General features: G+C 38.6%; 1 protein-coding gene and 1 pseudogene across 17 annotated transcripts in view; one reads left to right on the plus strand and one right to left on the minus strand.

Annotated features, from left to right (window-relative positions):
* The window catches only part of ANKS1B (ankyrin repeat and sterile alpha motif domain containing 1B), an 895,010-nt gene that overhangs the window by 45,552 nt on the left and 828,877 nt on the right, over window positions 1-20,581 (plus strand). The window lies entirely within an intron of this gene.
* LOC109447579 (small ribosomal subunit protein eS10 pseudogene) lies at window positions 5,314-5,863 on the minus strand (annotated as a pseudogene).

The following is a 20,581-nucleotide window of genomic DNA, read 5'->3' on the forward strand; positions in this document are numbered from 1 at the left end:
CACACCTTCTCCCAACTGTAGGTCACACCTGTCTACACACCAAACAAGTTGAAACTTGTCACACATACACACTGTTACTAAGGTTTGATGCTCTATTCCCATATTGAAACTCCCTGCCTTTCCGTTGGATGGCACTCTGCAGCAGCATTTACTGTATTTCAGCTCACCCCCCCGACCCCCACTCCAGTTCAAGCCGTTGTTTCTCAGTCTAGTTGTGTAGGATGCAGCTCCCTGGCCCATGCTGGTGTTATGAGCCTTGTGCTCCACCCCCTGAGTCAGTCAGTCGCCAGCCATCAGTCAGCCGCTCCGGGCAGCTCATGGCAGCCCAGATCGAGCTGTTGTTCACAGTCTTAGCTGTAGAGGGCGCAGTTCCCTGGCCCATGTGAGAATCCCACACGTGACCTCCACGCATTAGGAGCACAGCGAGTGTTCAAACCACCTGAGCCACCAGGCCGCCCTATATTTTGTGATCACAACAGAAAGCCTCCGTGTCTTACTTCGCTTCTGGTACAGCAATTTCTGTCAAATAAAAACATTACAGTGTGTCCTCATCCACCTTATTCACTGGATCTGGCATCTTGCAACTTCTGGCTCTTCCCCAAAATCAAAATGACCATGAAAGGTAAACATTTTGAAGCGATTCAGGACATCAAGTCAACCATGACGGCACAACTAAAGACACTCATGAGAGAAGACTTCCAGAACTGCTTCAGAAAGTGGTGAGAACAATGAGATAAGTGTGTTCGAAGTGGGGGGAGGGTATTATGAGGGGGATTAATGGCAATCTGTCTTTTACTGTAATACATTTTTAAAAATTAAACTTTCACCATATTTTTTATTATACCTCATACTATTCTGCTTACTTTTGAATATGTTTAACATTTTTCATAATAAAATTAATAAATCATGTGATATATTGCTAATATTTAACTTATAAATAGATGTTAATTATGCTTTCTTTGTCCAGTTACAGTTAATAATTTCACAACCTAGGAGCAATAATAGTCACAAAGACATAGGGAAGAAAACAAACCGTTTCTTTTGGCAAGGTTGTGGGCAGAAGACTCAATTTTAAGTAAGTGTGTGGGGACAGAGCCCCAGAGAGCAGTTTCCAGGCTCTCGGCCTCATGTGGAAAGGTGCTGGCTCGGGTAGTAGATGGCTGTCAGCTGTGGCTGGTTGGCCATCAACTGTAACCATTGAGCCATTGGTCACTAATATAACTGCTGCGGCTACGTTGGGGAGTCGAGGAGAGTCGGTCGGTTGGCAGCAAAGCGGACAGCAGGTCACGCATCCTGTGAACCCAGCCTCCAGTGAGACCACAGTGGTCTGACTCCCCTACCTATGGCTCCGTGGGTGTTCCTTTTTGGCCTAGCCATATCCTGCGTTCTTATGTGGGGAGCAGGAGCAGAGACCCCGCAGGCCGCCCCGCATGACAAAGTGTTTCCTGAACTAAATGGATTTTTAAGCCAAAGGGACCTTGAGAACTTTCTGTTCCAGTTTCTACCTTTGCAAATGAAGGTTTGGAATTTGGGTGGCCTGGTTATTTCGTTTCATGACTCAGACTGGAGTCTGGGTCTCAGGTTTTTCTCTGGGATTTTTTCCATTCCATCAGATGTCTGTCTACAAAAGTAATGGAAGATTCTTTTAGGTCACTGAGACTCAGTTGCATGTACAGGGGAAAACTGCAGTGGCAGCAGTGCTCAGTGATCAAAGTTGAAATCATAGCTCTGCAACATACGAGCTGTGAAACCTAGAATGATTTATTCCACCACCCCAAGTGTCAGTTTTCTCATATGTAAATTGGGACAAATAATAGTTCCTGTTGTGAGTATTAAAAGAAATAGTATATGTTAAAATGATAGTATTATAATAGAATCTACATTCCAGAGACTTTATATTAAATGACATTATGTACTTTTAGGAAATAGCTGGCACATAGTATACCCTCAATGGATACCTGATAGTATTATAATTGTTGTCATTATTGTCATTAATTGTCGTCTTCATACTATCAAGGCAGTAAAGAATTTTGAATTTTAAAATTTCATGTATAAACTGCAGGCTTCTGATTGAGAACACTGTAAATCAGTATATATATATACACACACAGTGTGTAGGCTGCCACATTAGATAACTTTTTTTAAAGCAGCTTTTTTGAGAGATAATTCTCATACTTTTAAAGTTCACCCACTTAAAGTATATAATTCAGTGGTTTTTAATAATATCACAGTTGTGAAACCACATCACAATCTAATATTAGAATATTTTCATCACCTCAAAAAGAAACTCTTATAGATGGATTAGGAGACATTGCCCACTCCTCCCATCACCCTAGCCCCAGGCAACCACTAATGTACTTTGTGTGTCTATAGATTTCCCTGTTGTGGACATTTTATGTTAATGGTATCGTACAATATGTGGTCTTTTATGACTGTCCTCTTTCACTTAGCATGTTTTCAGAGTTCATCCACATTGTTGTATGTGTCAGTACTTTGTTTCTTTCTATTGCCAAGTAATATTCCATTATATGAATCTTTTTACAAATTACAGAATACTTTACACTTTCCTAACTCCCTATGTTTGGGATGGAAGATGACTAAATGTAGCTCTATTCTAGGTGAATGAGGGAATTCCACACTTTCTTTTTTCAGGGATTATAACAGTAACCTGAATCATCTACTGGGAAAAACAGTCACTATATATACATGCGCCTAACACTACCCAATTGTGATTTAGGATACAAGTATAGATGAAGGAGAGAAGAAGGAAAGAGGAAAAGAAGGGGAATTAAGACAAGGGATGAAAAAAAAAGGAGAGTTGAAGAGAATATTTCAGAGACTGGGCGATTGTGCATTACGGATGCTCTAGGAAATTCCTGCAGTAACGTGAGAGGTTGACTGGCTCCTTAACAGCTTGAAGAATTGGAAAAGCGATTGAATCATACCTTAATTAGGCAATGTTTGCTATGGGTTTGTTTTTGTTTTTGTTTGTTTTTTTGAGCATCAACATTGATTTTGCCCTTCACCTAGTAGATATAGGAGAGAAAAATTAAATTTTCAGAAATTTAATAATTCCATATTGAATTGCAAAATTTTCACTTCTATCCCCTAACAAGTATTTTTTTTTTTTTTTAATGATTTGGAGAGTATAACAGTGATAGTTTTCTGATTTTAATTTTCAGGGTTATAATTCTAGTCTTTGCTACATTCCTACCTAGGATACTAGATGATCAGTATCAGGAGGCCTTGTTAATCTGAACTTTAAAGGAACAATAACTTTTTAAACACACCACTGTACTCCCTCTTGAGTCCTTTCAGGTCTAAAATTCTATGATTTGCTATGATGTTGCTTGTTACTCTTTTAGGTGAGCTTTAAGGCTAACACCCTATTAACTAAACAAGGTTTATATCAAAACAGTCAGATTATTATTATTATTATTATTATTATTATTATTTTAAGAATGTCTATAGAGAAAAGAAAAAATTATTGCCAGGAGACATCAAAAGCTAAAAGAATATTCCACCCATACCCTTGTTAAAACTAAAGTCTGATTCTAAAAGGAGGGAAAACAAAATCACTTCCCATTCCGCTTCTCCTGGGAAGAGAAGAGTGCCCTTCCCTGCTGATGGTTATGAGGATGTAAAAATGTTATGTACAAAGAACACGTCCCACTTTTCTGTGAGGCAACGGGGACATGACAATATTTAGATTACAAATGGGCCAGTATTGCTCCTCTAAATTGTTGAAAGGGTTGCTATCACTGGTCTTACGCGTTTAGATGTTCCTCAATTCATGCTTTTGACATTAGCAGCCACTGAGAACACACATGGCATATTTAGAGAACAGTAAGTGCCTCTGAATGCTATAGCACAGACAGCATGGAGCTGGGGAGGCAGCAACAGGCCTTGGGGCTGGGGAATAGCTGCCTGGGGAGGTGGGAGCAACAGCAAGCCTAGGGAGAATTGGATGCCTTGGGGAAATTAAACACTGTACTGATGTGCTGAAGAAAACCATTAGCTGAAGAAAACCATTAGTGACTTCCTCCGACAGGCGCAAGTACTCATTATTTAACAGAGCAAAGAAGGCCCACCATAATTCCTACCCCTACAAGCCCTTAGTTATAGCCATCATCATGTTTTCTCTTCCCTAAACATGCCTTGCAGGTTTTTTTGTTGTTGTTTTGTTTCAGTTGTTTTTTTGCTTTTATGTCTTTGCTTATGCTGTATCTTTGCCTGGGTACTTAACTATACCCTTAATCTATGTTTGGAAACTCTGATTCAGGCAATATTAGCTTCCTTCTCTGTGCTCCATAGCACCTGTGGAAACCTTATAATATGGCGTATTCCCTTGTGGTTATTGTTTACGCATATGCCCCCTCCCCCGACTTTACTTTCTTAAAGGGCAGTGATTATGTTTTATTCATGGTTGTATTTTATACTCCTGGCACTATTTGTGGCCTATGATAAATATTTGTTGGATGGAAGGCAGAGATAAAATATTCAAGTGCATGAAGGAGAAAGTGTGAAAATAAAGTATATTATCTTTAAAACAATTGTAATATATTGTTTCACTGGGTTTTACTTTGAACCCAGTACTGTTCAACAATGTAAAGAAATATAATCCTGCAGGTATTTATTAATCAACTATAAGACTAGAGAGTTACAAGCATGTGTATCAGCCTGTCCCAGAGGCAGCTTGAAGTAGAGGTAGAGAAGATGAGATGAATATGCCCCAGTTCTTTGAATTCATCGGCAAAAGTAATTTAAAAATCCATCCAGTACATAATGAGCTATATTAGGTATGAAGCAAATGGTCATCGTTTGTGATTTTAGCCAGCCGTTCCCTGAAAAATGTCTTAAGCACACACGTCTGCTCATTGTGCATTACTTCTCTGGAAAGGCTTTTTTTGGACAAATCACAAAGGAAATATGTAGTATTAGAGTGAGTTTTTAATAACAGAAAGGTTTAGTGATGAAGAGAACACAGTGGTACACCTAACTGCATGATTCATTTGCGTTGCTTTTCGCGTCTTCGCCAGTATTGGTTTTGCCTCATTCTGGCTCTGGATTGACATGCCCTTCAGGATTGAGACCAGACTTGGTTCATCGCGGCTGCAGATAACTTTATGGAACTGCTCATTCCAGATTTCAGTCAATGGTCCTCAAACCTGGATGTATGCCGTAATCCCTGAGAAGCTTGATTAAAAACCAAACAAACAAATGTTTGGACTCTTAAGAGTCTCTGAGTATGGCCAGAACACCCACAATTTTTTGTTTCTGTCCACAAGTTTATTCAACACCAAACAATCGCTCTCAGTTTGCTGAGGTTATTTTCTCTCCACAAGCTTCTTCAACATCTAATAATCGCTCCAACTTGACTGAGGTGGTTGACCCGTCTGCTTCTAACTGGAATTTGGTAGCTGACCCAGCCCCGGCCTGAGCTGTCTTGTGGGCTCCAGCAGGCACCGCACTCCGTCTGCAGGTGTCTCTGTCAGCTTCCCCTCATGTGAGGCTTATCGGTTGCTTGCCCTCCAGACCTTTGGGCCTCGGCCTGCCCATCTCAGGCCGGCCACAGCCCTAAGTGGCAGGCACGATTTCGGGGGTGAGGGGCAGGTGAAAATAATCACAGAGATACTGGGTACCCCCATTGGTAAGGAAGCAGTAGACGTGTCTCCAGGCTAACTGTTCCTTCCCACAGCCTCGTGATTTGAGAGACCGCCTGGCTCTCATGACGTCCGTGAGGATTAGGCACATTCTTGCCCGCCAGCTCAGGGTGTTTAGGCCTGTGAGCATCCTTGGCCACCAGCACTGCCTCCTGAAAAAGCAGTTCCTAAATGGCAGTCCGGTTCTTGGGCATCCACATCTCTACGGCTTCTGCGTCTGGGTCTGGAGCTGGAAAGGCCACTCACAGGTTTAATATACCCCATAATTTGAAACCACTGGTTTGTATCTTTCATGTTTAATATATCCCTGGGATCAAATAACTCTGTGTCACCTTTTCAAGATTCAGCTATTCCTGGATTCTTTAAATATCCATCAAATGGTGGATGCATACGTAGATAGTGCTTGTTATGGGCTGAATTGTGTCTCCTCTCCCTAAATTTCTATATTTAAGCCCCCCAGTATCTCAGAATGTGACTGTATTTGGAGATAGGGTCTTTAAAGAGATAATTGCATGAAAATTTGGTCCTTAGGATGGGCCTTAATCTAATATGACTGGACTGGGGTCCTTGTAAGAGCTGGAAAGTAGGACATCGACATGCACAGAGGGAAGACCATGTGAGTCACAGGAGGAATACAGCCATCTGCGAGCCAGGGAGTGAGGCCTCAGGAGAAAACCAACCTGCTGCAACTTTGATCTCCGGTTTCCAGCCTCCAGAATTGTAAGAAAATAAGTTTCTGTTGTCTAAGCCACGCAGTGTGTGGTTATGGTGGCCCTGGCAAACTAATCCTTGTTGTGCGTCTTCTATGTACAAGCCATTGTACAAACACTTTTCTGAACCCCCTAGAATATTGCTAGCTTTTGTGTTTGTGTAGAGAGAGAAGGGGGGAAATGTAAGTGAGGAGCCAAGAGTTACTCATGAATGCTATGGTATGTCCTCTTCCCTGTTGCCCACAGACTTTAGAATTCCTTTCATATAACTCAGTTAGCAGGTATTCTTAATGCTTAATTCTTAATTGTCCAAACTTCTACTTGCTTCTCTGAGTGAAGTCAACAAATCAAAGTTGTCTAACTATAGATTGACATTCTGGTATCACATGACACTTAATGTAGTTACAGGGCACTTTCTATGTGACTGTAGTCAAAACAATGCCAACAATTATTAATTTTTTTTCCAATTCTAACTAGCAGTTTGTTCATTGGAATTATGAAGAACAGAAAGAAGGGGATATAGGCCATTAACTAATCTTAGTACCCTCTTATTATCTCCCACTTCTGTGGACTATTTTATTTATTTATTTTAAAAAGGGTTTTTTTTGTTGTTGTTTTTTTTTTAATTGGGGAAGGGGAACAGGACTTTATTGGGGAACAGTGTGTACTTCCAGGACTTTTTTTTCCAAGTCAAGTTGTTGTCCTTTCAATCTTAGTTGTGGAGGGTGCTGTTCAGCTTCAACTTGTTGTCCTTTCAGTCTTAGTTGTGGAGGGCGCAGCTCAGCTCCAGGTGCCGTGTTCAACTGGACCATGTCCAGGTCCAGTTGCCGTTGCTAGTCGCAGGGGGCACAGCTCACCATCTCTTGGGGGACTCGAGGAATTGAACCGGCAACCTTGTGGTTGAGAGCCCATGCTCCAACCAACTGAGTCATCTGGGAGCTTAGCGGCAGGTCAGCTCAAGGTGTCGTGTTCAATTTTAGTTACAGGGGGCAGAGCCCACCATTTCTTGCGGGACTTGAGGAATTGAACTGCAACCTTGTGGTTGAGAGCCCACTGGCCCAGGTGGGAATCGAACTGGCAGCCTTCGGAGTTAGGAGCATGGAGCTCTAACTGTCTGAGCCACCAGGCCGGCCCTCTGTGGACTATTTTAGATGCCATATTGGAAATACAGTTGTCATAGTAAAACAATTTTTTATACTGAAAACATGTTGAAATAATGTTTTGGATATATTGGGTTAAATAAAACATTAAAAAATTAATTTATGTGTTTTTCTTTTTAATATGCCCACATATTGGCTCACGTTATGTTTCTGCTGCTCTAGAATCATTGGGACCAGGGGCTCTATGCCTCTAGGACTCTGTCTTTCATCTCTGCTTCTCTCTGGGTGTCAGCCTCCTCTCCTTTAGTTACGAAGGACTTTTCTTCTAGAAGCAGGAATCATGCTGAAGGCAGCCCCGGGCTTCTTAGGAGAGAATAGTGTTTCTACTAAGTAGGAAAGGGAACTTCTCTTCCAGATCCCACTTTGAAAATCCCAGGGAAGAATTTCAATTGGTGCAGCCAAAGTCATGAACCAGTCACTGTGGCTAAGAAAATGGGATACTGTGATTGGCTGCATCTGGGCTAGGTGTTCAGCCCTGTAGCTGGGCCAGGAGACAAGATAAGGTTGTCAGTTATTACAAGAACCACGTGGGTAATCTAGGGGAGGAATTTCCCTCTATTTTTCCAAACAGTAATATTAACTAAGATTTATTGAGTGCTTACTATGTACCCGGCATTGTGCTAAGCATTTTACATAGATTATCTCATTTAATACAGACAGCAGCTATTTTGAAGTAGTCTGATAGGCATCTCAGATGTAATAAATCTCAAACCCCGACCTTCTATTATCTTTCCAACCTTAATAGATGAACATCCATACAGTACTCAAGCCGAATAACCCAGAAATCATCCCTGATTCATTCCCTCTTTTCCCCTTCCTTCCTTCCGTTCATTTCTTACATAGTTAAGTCTTTTTTTCTGTGTCCATTCTTACATAGCAGCCAGAATAACTGCTTAAAAACATAAAGCATAAATAAATAAATCCCTTCAATGAATGAAGTCTAAACTTTTCTCCATAACCTGTAAGGCCTGGCATATCTGGCTCCTGGTTAATTTTCCAGCTTTATCTTGTGCCACACCCCTTGTCACTCACTATGCTTGTTATATAGGTCTCCTTTCAGGCCATGCTCTTTTCTGCTCTGGCCTCCCCTCTTCCTGGAATGACTTTCTAGTTTGCTGAATGGCTAGCTCATTCTTCTCATTTGTGTCTCAGCTCAAGTGTCACCTCCTCAGAGAGGCCTTATTCTGAACACCTTGCAGAAAGTGGATGTGTAGTTACTGTCTTATCTCATCACACTATTTCATCTATGGCATGTCATAATTTGTACTTCTCTTATTTATTTGTTTATCATCTGACTCCTTTACTACAATGTATAAATGCCATGATCACATCAGCCTGTTCTATCTTATTCACATTATCTATCCCCAGCACCTGAATAATATCTGGGAACATAGTACGTGTTCAATAAATAGTTGTTGAATATGTGAATGAATCTTCATTTTACAGATGAGGGAACTGAGGCTTAGAGAAGGTACGTAACTGACTACAGTCATATATCATGAAATGACGGAAAGAGTTTCAAAACCAGGCAGCTTGGGTGGCTGGTTAGCTCAGTTGGTTAGAGTGTGGTGCTGGTGGCACCAAGGTTGCTGGTTCGATCCCCATATGGGCCACTGTGAGCTGTGCCCTGTGGGCAGCTTGATTCCAGAGTCCCCACCATTAATTTCTGTGCCATAAGAAGGAACATTATAATGGACAGACAAAACAATGAATGTCTACTTTAGTTGACAGCTCGCTGAGCACTGGCCATGGTAACAGGTCTTGTGTTCATTTTGGGCTCTGTTGACTGGGTGAGAAGACCCCATCCAGGCCACATGACTGAGAGGAGAGAAGGGATGTTTCACAAACAATAACTGGGAGCTGTCCGAGAAGAACTGGAAGGGGTGAGGGCAAATAACAAATGTCCTCCACAGATTCTATTATGTTCCCCCAGCGCACTGAGAGGCTACTCATACTTCCCCTACAGAGGCCATCGTTTTGTCACTGTCTTTTGCAATTCACTTGAAGTTTGGGAATGGAATTTGGAATGAAGTTGTGGGGACAGCTGGCATCAAGATAATTGCTAAATGTGAAGTCTGACAGCACAGACTGACAGTTGTGAGAATATGATAATATTTTCTACTTTAATAGATGCAAAATCATGGATGGACAGGAGGTTGGGATTCTTTCCTCCCTTCTTAGTGTAAATGAGTCTCTTAATTATTCCAAAATTGTGTTTAGTATATATAGTAAGTGTTCTTTAGCTATACTATAAACTAGGATTAAAGGTTATAGCATTTGGTTTTTTTGGTATAAGGTATTTCTAAGAACATACATCTGTTTTTTAACTTGTGATTTTTATCTAGAAAAAAAAAATTGGTGATTTTGTCCATTAGCTATCTGTCATCTTATTGGCTTAAAAGTAATTTACTTTCCCTGAGGAAAGAGGAGAAAAGCTAATTCTTCAGAAATGAAAAGTATAGTTAGAGGGGAAAGTTGTATATAATGGTAAAATATGGGGGCAGGATTTGAGAGAGTCAACATTTCTTTCTGATGAGATCTGATTTACTCATGCATTGCATACATTCATTTGTCAAACATTAACTGAACATTTCTTTGATATGAAAAATAAGAATCAAATAGAATAGCAAGTGTACAGGGCCCAGGAATGAGAAGACCAGGGTTCTAATCCTGCCTCTGCCTCTTGGTACCTGATTTTGGCAGAGGCAGGTATCCTTTATGAGTCGTGGCCCCTCCTTGGCTTTAAGATGGGGATAATGGAATCTGACGTGCCTGTCTTTCAGAAGTATGGTAAGGATTGAGAGTTGTGTAAATTATACTTCTGCAAATAAATGTTAAATATTGTTTCCTACTGTTCTATGCATGGAATTGCTTCTTATAGAAGATTTAAAAAAATTAACCATTCTTTTTACTGTACTTTGGCTTACCAGTCCATTTCCTGGAATCAATATTTTTGTAATACTTAGTTTTTTTAGTGCAGTTTTAGATTTACAACAAAAATGAGAGTGAAGTGCAGAGATTTTCCATGTACCCTCTGCCCCCACACGTACATAGCCTCCCCCAGTGTCAATCTCACTCACCAAAATTGAACTTTCTTTTTAACCAAGTATGAACCTACATTGACAATTCATAGTCACCCCAAGTCCATTGCTTTATTTTAGGGGGTTCACTCTTGGTGTTGTACAATTGTGTAATGACATATGTCATACAGAGTATTTTCATTGACCTAAAAATCTTCTGTGCTCTGCCAATTCCCCCCTTCCCCTAACAACCACTGATCTTATTATCACCATAGTTTTGCCTTTTCCAGAATATCATACAGTTGGAATCATACAGTATGTAGGCTTTTTAGATTGGCTTCTTTTACTTAGTAATATGCATTTAAGGTTGCTCTGTGTCTTTTCATGGTTGATAGATCATTTCTCTTTAGTGCTAATATTCCATTGTCTGGATGGACTGCAGATTATCCATTCACCTACTGAAGGACACCTTGGTGACTTCCAAGTTTTGGCCATTATGAATAAAGCTACTGTAAATATCTGTGTGCAGGTTTTTGTGTGGACATAAGTTTTCAGTTCCTTTGGATAAATACCAGGGAGGATGATTGCTGGATCTTATGGTAAGAGTATGTTTAGTATTGTAAGAAACTGCCAAACTGTCTTCCAAAGTAGCTGTACCATTTTACATTATCACTAGCTATATATGAGCGTTCCTATTACTCCACATACCTGCCAGAATTTGGTGCTGTCAGTGTTCTGGACTTTGGCCATTCTAGTTGATGTGTAGTGGGTTCGCACTGTTATTTTAATGTGCATTTCCCTGATGACATATGATGTGGAGCATCTTTTCACATGCTTATTTGCCATCTGTATATTTTCTTTGGTGAGGTATCTGTTGAAGTCTTTGGCTCACTTTTTAATTGGGTTTTTTGTTTCCTTATTGTTGAGGTTTAAGAGTTCTTCGTATATTTTGGGTAATAGTCCTTTATCAGATGCTTCTTATGCAAATATTTTCTCCAGTCTGGGTTTGTCTTCTTAGTCTCTTGACATTGCCTTTGATAGAGCAGAAGATTTTTATTTTAATGCAGTCTAGCTTATAAATTATTTCTTTCATGGATCATGTCTTTGATGGTATATCTAAAAAGCCTTCAGAACCATGACAGGTCATTTCTCCTATGTTATTTTCTGGGAGTTTTATAGTTTTACATTTAGGTTTGTGATCCATTTTGAGTTAATTTTTGTGATGGGTACAAGGTCTGCATCTAGATTTATTTTTTTGCATGTGGATGTCCAGTTGTTCCAGCACCATCTGTTGAAGAGGCTATCTTTGCTCCATTGAATTGCCTTTGCACCTTTGTCAAAGATCAGTTTACTGTATTTATAAGGCTCTATTTCTGGGCTCTTTATGCTGTTCCATTGCTCTATTTGTCTATGCTTTTGCCTATATCAGACTGCCTTGATTACTACAGATTTATAGTAACTCTTGAAATAAGGTAACATCAGTCCGCCAACTTTGTTCTTCAATATTGTGTTGGCTCTTCTCTGTCTTTTGCCTCTTTAAACTTTAGAATCAGTGTCTTGGTATCTACAAAATAGCTTTCTGGGATTTTGATTTGGATTACGTTAAATCTACAGATCAAGTTAGGAAGAACTGACATCTTGACACTATTGAGTCTTTCTATCCATGAATAGAATCTCTAACTATTTAGTTGTTTTTTTATTTCATTCATCAGAATTTTGTAATTTTCTTCATGTAAATCTTGTATGTTTTTGTTAGATTTATCTCTAAGTATTTTATTTTGGGGATACTAATGTAAATGGTATTGTGTGTTTAATTTCAAAAAGTCTACTTGTTTATTGCTGGTATATAGGAAAAAGATTAACCTTGTATCCTGTAACCTTGCTATAATCGTTTATTAGTTCCAGGATTTTTTTGTTTGTTTCTTTGATTATTTTGGGTTTTTCTACATAGATGATCATATCATTTGCAAAAAAAGACAGCTTTTTAATGTATATATTAATCTTTATTATAATTCGTACATTAGAAATGGATATATTTAATAAAAGAGGCTCTCATGCTTCTCCTCTCTGTTCATTCAGTTGTATAGTTAGAAAACTTAGTTTATTTGAGAATGGTGAAAAAGGCCAAGTAATATCTTAGTTTTCTTATGACAATTTTCACCTCACAGGCATTCTGAAAGGGTCTTTGGGCCTCCGAGGTCCAAGGCCCATACTGGCTTAACAGACCTACTCAGACACAGTGCCTTCTGCAATTCTTTATAAATTTCAGTGGGCCACCGGGCTAATGGAACATTCTATCACTCTACCTACTGGTTCTTAATTCGGTTCTGGGGCTACGCCTGAGAATTTGCATTTCCGTCTTCCTGTTCCCCTTTGATTTTCTCTAAATGGCAGTTACTTATTTTCCAAAAATAATATCATTCATTTTACCAATTTTTCCTGCCAAATAAAGAACACAAAGCATTGTCAACTGCCAAAAGTTAAGTGAGGCTCCTCTTCTCTCCTGAATGAAAACACTAAAACAGAAACAAAACAATACAACAATAAAAAAAGATTAGATTTACAGTTATGATCTTACTTACATTTAAAATTTTATTATATTAGACGTTTTCTGCATGGTTTGTCTCTTCAGTCATTGTCCATAGGACTCTGAGAAGCTGTAGGAATACACAGGTGCTACAAAGACAGTTTTATTTCTTCCTATCCTATCTGTACCTTTTCTTTACTTTTCTTGCCTTATTGCATCAGCAAGGACTTTTAGTACAGTGTTGAAAAGGAGTGGTGAGAAAGGACATCCTTCCCTTATACCTGAGCTTAGTGGCAAAGCTTCAAGTTACTCATCATTAAGTATGATGTTTACTGTAGGTTTCTTTGTAGATATTTCTTTTTATCAAGTTGAGAAAGTTCCCCTCTATTCCTAGTTTACAGAGAATTTTTATCATGAATAGGTATTGGATTTTGTCAAATGCTTTTTTTCTGCATTTATTGATATGATATAATTTTTCATTTTTCAGTCTGTTGGTATGATGGATTACATCAGTTGTAGATGATCCAAATAGGACTATATCTATTAAAAGAAACTGAGTCAATAAATACCACCTCACTTTAGTCAGAATGGCTATCATCAATAAATCAACAAACAACAAGTGCTGGTGAGGATGTGGAGTAAAGGGATCCCTTGTGCATTGCTGGTGGGATTGCAGATTGGTGCAGCCACTATGGAAATCAGTATGGAGGTATCTAAAAAAACTGGAAATGAAACTACCTTATGACCCAACAATTTCACTCTTAGGTATCTATCCATAGAAATCCAAAACACTAATTTGAAAAAAAATATGCACCCCTATGTTTATTGCAGCACTATTCACAATAGCCAGGACATGGAAACAACCAAAATGCCCATCGGGAGATGGTTGGATTAAGAAACTGTGGTACATTTATATAATGGAGTAGTACTCAGCCATAAAGAAGAATGAAATCTTACCATTTGCAATGATATGGATGGACCTAGAGAATTATGCTAAGTGAAATAAATCAGACGGAGAATGACAAATACCATATGATCTCACTTATATGTGGAATCTACAGAATAGAATAAATGAACAAACTAATCAGAAACAGTCTCAGAGATACAGAGGAAAAACTGAGGGTTGCTAAATGCGAGGGGGGTGGGGATGAGGGAGAAGTTGAGGGGATTAGAAAGCACAATTGGTAAACACAAGATTGCCACAGGGATATGAAAGACAGTTTGGGGAATATAATCGAATAATCAATAATGTTGTAAAGATTTTATAGGGTATCCGATGGACACTTGTCTTATTAGGGAGACCACTTCATGGACGGTGTAGATGCCTGACCACTGCGCTGTACACCTGAAGCTGAAGCTGAATAATAATGAATGCCAACTATAATTTTATATATATATATATATATATATATATATATTTACAGGATGTATAGTACAGCGTAAGGAATAGAGCCAGTGGAACTGACTATATAACAACAATATACGATGTCAGAGGGGTAGTAGATTGGGGGAGGGGGATTATCACTTTGTGAGGGGTATAAATATCTAACTATTACTTTGTTTTATACACCTGAACTACTATTACTACTATTACTACTAATAAAAAAAAATAACCTTCCAAAACAGAAATCACCATGCCCAGCTGGGTTCACTGGTAAATTCTACCAAACATTTAAGGAAGAAATACCAATTCTCTACCATCTATTTTACAATAGAAGCCAATGGAATACTTCCCAACTTATCTGAAGCCAGCATTACCCTTATACCAAAACCAGATGAAGACATTACAAAAAAAGAAAACTATAGAGCAATAGCTCTCATGAACATAGATGCAAAAATCGTCAACTAAATATTAGCAAACTGAATTAAAAAACATATAAAAAGAATTATACACCATGACCAACTGGGATTTATTCCAAGTTTGCAAGGCTGGTTCAACACTGGGACAGAATGACTAGAGTGGGCTGGAGTTGGATATTTCCCTCCTCCAGGTCAATTAGGATCCAGTAACACTCCAGCAGGTTAGGCTCTGGTTAACTAGTTTCCTGTGAGGGCAGACCTTGTTCAGGAGAACAGAATGCTCTGGTGTATTTCAAAATGGTTCCTTTCCCCGTCCACTGTCAGAAGCCCAAGGGGGAATTTTCTTTGATATTTACTGTGGGAATCCGGTTGAGCTCCTGGAGGTAAATCTTACATTATTGTGTGTGTGTGTATGTGTGTGTGTATTGAGGGGGGGCATGATAGGGTCCCCCTGGACTTTTTTTAATAGAAAATTTAAAGCTAGTCATTATTTATTATTATTATTGAAATATAATGGGCATATAACACTGTATAAGTTTCAGGTGTACATCGTATTGATTTGATACCTTTACATATTGCAATATGTTAGCTGACACCTTTTTCATGTCACACTTATCATTTATTTTTTGTGTTGATAACAGTTAAGATTTAGTCTCTTTGCAATTTTGAAGTTTTTATAATACAGCGTTGTTGACTCTAATCACTATGCTGTGCATTAGATCTCCAGAACTTAATTTATCTACTAGCTTTAAGTTTGTACCATTAAACATCACCTCCCCAATTCTCCTACTCTCAGCCCCTGCTAACCACCATTTTACTCTGTTTTTACCAGTTTGGTTTTTTAGATTCCACATATAAGTGATATACAGTATTTGTTTTTCTCTCTTTGACTTATCTCAGGGTCCATTCATGTTGTTGCAAATGGCAGGATTTCCTTCTTTCTCATGGCTGATAATATTCCATTGCACATATATACCACATCTTTTTTATCCATTCATCTGTTCATGGACATTTAGGTAGTTTCCATATCTTGGCTATTGTGAATAATGCTGCAGAAAACATGGGTGTGCTGACAGCCTTTTGAGATACTGATTTTAGTTTATTTGGATATAAACCCATGGGTTGGATTATTGGATCATCTAGTAGTTCAATTTTTAATTTTTTGAGGAACTGCATCTCTATGCCGATTTACATTCCTACCAACAGCGTGCAAGACTTTCCTTTTCTCCACATCCTTGCCAATATTTGTTATCTCTTGTGTTTTTGAGAAAAGCCACCCCTGGAGTTTTCAATGCTCAGACTTGTTTACACTGAGCCTCCAGGAATTCCTCAATTGCAATTCAGTTTTCCTACCTCAGCACTGGGTCCCATGGCGGTTTCTACTTGTGAATCTCTGCTCTGTTAAGCTGTGACCCCTTTATTCATCTGTCTGTCCATTCGTGGGGGAAGTGGTTTGCTCTGTGTCTTCCCCTCTCTTATGGATCCAAGAACAGCTGTTGATTTTTCCGTCTGTTCAGCTTTTTACTTGTTGTAAGGATGAAGTGGTGACTTCCAAGTTCCTTATATGTGGAACTGGAAACTGGAAGTGTCCCTAGAATCATTTTAAGACTTCTTTTATGATTTAAAGTGCTTTGAAATCCCCATAAGATAGGTTATAAATAGCAAGGGCATTATTATTGTTTACTTCTTGTACATTCTTACTTATTTCCTAAAGCAGAAGTTTTAGGAGAAGTTAGTTTGGCTTCTTTATAGTCTTACTATCAACTTACTATATGACATAGTGCTTCCACTACTAGGTATCTACCCAAGTGAAATGGAAACGTAACATTCGTGAATGTTCATAGTAGCATTATTCATAATAGTCCAACCCTGAAAACAATGCAAATGTCTGTGAACTGGTGAATGTACAAACAAAATGAGGTATAGCTCTACAATGGAATTCTGTTTAACAGTAGAAAGAATGAACTACAGATACATGCTAAAACATGAACAAATTTCAAAAACATTACGTTCACTGAAAGGAGCTAGCTAGATGCAAAAGATGACATATTGTATGATTCTACTGAAGTGTAATGTTCATAGCAGGCAAATCTATAGAAACAGAAAGCAGATGAATGGTTTTCTTTGTTGGGCACAATCTTTTTTAATCTATAGGTTTCCCTCTTTACCTTTTATTGTTCGATGAACACTTACCTTTTTATCCTTGGCTTTTTCTTGACTCACCTGGTGATAACGTCTCCTGTACTGTTTCCTGTTGCAGTCACTAAATGAAGCTTCTCTATTCCTGGTCACTACTTCTCCGTATAGCTTGCTTCTTTAACTATTGAATTTGGTTGTAAGGATTAAATCAGAATACGTGTGTGAATAACTTAGCGTGATTGCTAACATGTGACTGTATTTAAATAAATGGTATGTGTATTGAGAATCAGAATCATAGGACACACAAACATGCACACACACGCACACGGAGGGGTGGGAGGAGAGAGAGATTTTTTTTAAGGAATTGGCTCATGCAATTGTAGGAGCTGGGTAGGCAGGCTGGAAACTCAGGCAGGGTTTCTATGTCACAGTCTAGAGGCTGACTTTCTTCTTCTGGAAATCTCAGTTTTTTCTCTTAAAGCAATATACTGATTGGATGAAGCCAATCCACGTTGTGGGGGGTAAACTGCTTTACTAAAAGTCTGATTTAAATGTTAATACCATTTTAAAAATACCTTCCCAGCAGCATCTAGACTGGTGTTTAAACAACTAGGTACCGTAGCCTAGCCAAGTTGACTCATAAAATTAACCATCACAGTATCTAGTATTATTCTCGCTCCAGGTTTAATTTTCTTTACTCAACTTGGAGTTAACCAGGCCCAGGTTTTTTGTAGCACTTGGGGAGAAGAGCTCAGAGAAAGGACATTCAGCAGAAATCAGGCTCTGATGAGCTAGGCAAATGGTTCTCAACCATGGCAATTCCCAGCCCAGAGTGCACATTAGAATAATCTGGGGAGGTTTTAAAACTATGCGCGAGTGGGTCTGTCATGTGCCAGTGAGAGCCAGGTGAGTCCGATGGGTTTGGGCTGAGAGCCTCTGCCCTGATACAGCCTAGTTCCTTGCTGCTCGAGCATTACCTGGAAGCTTGTTAAAATGCACCTCAGCCCCACGCAGAGCAAGGTTCCGGAAGAGTTAAAGATGTGCCACAATTTCATTCTGGTATTTGGGTTCTGATTTTAATATATTTGGCAAACTACTAAAATTTTGTAAAAGGACTGAACTTTGGTTCATTGTGGATACTATTAATAAGTGATTTTATCAGTAGGGTTTCCTCTTTTAACACGCCATGGCAGTGTATTTGTCTTGGGTTATATTTGAAAGGAAATACTGTTAGTGTTTTAGTAAGTACTCTGCCTTGAGTGTGGTCTTTCTCAGCAAGCAGAGTCATCATATGGATTTGGGGGAAATGAGTGTTTGAAATGTTCTTAGACCTTCTTTAGGTGACAACAATTGCATTTAGAATTTATAGTGTTACAGAAATGACTGTTGGTTGATTTGGGATCTTTAAGCAAAAAGGTCTTTCTTGAAATAAGAAATATCCAAAGTCAGTGAGACATATACAGGAAAGACTCATTTTTCTAAACCTTACTTCTTAGAGATGTTAACGGTTCTGGAAACTCATCATGGATAAGAGGAAGGCTGCCCTAGGCCATCCTATACTGTGACATTTACGTGCTTAGGAATCTTAGACAAATCAATTACCTTTCTGATGCTCAGTTTCCTTATTTTAAAGTAGGGTCACGCAACCTGCCTCACATGGTTTTTCTTAAGAATGAAAATAATGACCTGTATGAAATGCTTGGTCCAGAGTAAGTGCTTAGCAATGCTTCTTCTCTACAGTGCGCCTGGGGATATGGGCAGGGGGAACGTCCATTTGTAGTGGTTGAAACCAGCACTGAGTTCTTAGCATAGTTATTCTTGCACATAATTATAAAGCAAACTTACTGTTTAACAAGAAAATAAATTTTGGTTTACAAGTCAGTCTCTGGTGTCTTTTGCCCAGGGGAGACATTTCTCAAGGGCTGGAACTTTAGTGCTAAGAGACCAAATCCTATACTGACCAAATCCTATCCTATGCTGAAATCAATGAGATATTTTATCAAAAAAGGTGCAATTTAAAAGAACTAGTGTTTTTTTTTTTTTTTCTATTACATAACTACATTCCTGGTCTAGACTTCAAGCCTGCCCAGTAATACATTAGCATGAGGAAATGTCTACCTCCCTTGCCTTAGAATCCCAAATTATTTTAGTGAGATCCGTAGACTCCCCTGCAGGAAGTGGTCAGGGGACTTTGACGCAGTGAATTACATTTGTGTTAGTGAAAAAGTTTTTCATAGTACTTAGAGTCTGTTGGCATATGTCTTTGCTTTTTGCCTACATATTTCCATGCAATGCGGGTAAGGCACTTATAAGTGTATTTCTGGTGCTGATTATTTTATAAAGGAATATTTACGGTGAGTGCCCCTTCCTATTTTCACTTGTCATTTTCTGTTCTCTCTTTATCAGTTTTAGGAAAGGGTGCTGTACTTTTTGAGGAAGTACCTTTTTTCACTAGAGTTATTACCTAGGGTAAGACATATTTTGTCTTTTTTTTTTTTTTAAATCTAACAAAAAGTCACCTTTCTATGACTTCCCTTGTGATGTTGTGTTACATCATTTTGGTTTCAAGGAACAAAGCCTTAAGCCATCCATTTTAAGGGGGGAAAAAAGATTATAAAGAGGAATGTGGACGGGAACTAGAAGGTGTTTGGATCTCTTAAAGCTGTAGGAATTCATTTCTCTTTTACCACCTCTGGGGTCATATAGCACATAACAAACAGGCAATCATTAATATTTGTGGAATGGATTAATTGCTTTTTTCCATGTTACCTCTGGTTCTCTATCCATGTCTGCTTCATTATCCTATTGTTATTAACTGGTCAGTGTCTGTAGTAGGATGAATTCCATAGAAAGCAAAATGACTGGTTTAGCGAATCATAATTGATCCACTATTTGGGTTTATCAGACTGTGCATTCAGAGGGGTCATACTTGAGTCAAGTGTCCACCTTAGGCTAATGAGTGAATACCAGCTTATGTCTGCTTTACTGGTCGTGGGGTTTGTGGTGGGGATGGTGGGCAGTGGAACTAACATGTCTGCTGCATAAGTTTAATTCGAGCTTAAATTAATAGGGACATAGGCTGGGGAAGAGAAGGGAAAGAGAAATTAACATTGAGTGGCTATTAATTGTAGGGCACATTGTTAGATCTTTCATGTATCATTTAAACTCTTAATGGAACTATATTATAGATTTAATATTTTAATTTTAAGTGTGATAAAAGTTCATCTCAGTGATGTTAACTAATCTTCTGTAAAGTCGCTTTGTAAGTACCATGTTTCCCCGAAAATAAGACCTAACTGGACAATGAGTTCTAATGTGACTTCTGGAGCAAAAATTAATATAAGACCGGGTATAATATAATATGATATGATATAATGTAATATAATATAATATAACATAACATAACATAATACTGGGTCTTATTTTACTATAAGATAAATAAGTATCTTATTTTACTATAAGATAGATTTATATATTATATAAATACTTATATAATATAAGACTGGGTCTTATATTAATTTTTGCTCCAAAAGACGCATTAGAGCTGATGGTCCGGCTAGGT

This window comes from Rhinolophus sinicus, chromosome 1, assembly GCF_057876585.1.
Source record: "Rhinolophus sinicus isolate RSI-liver-muscle chromosome 1, RSI-T2T, whole genome shotgun sequence".
NCBI classification, from domain to species: domain Eukaryota; kingdom Metazoa; phylum Chordata; class Mammalia; order Chiroptera; family Rhinolophidae; genus Rhinolophus; species Rhinolophus sinicus.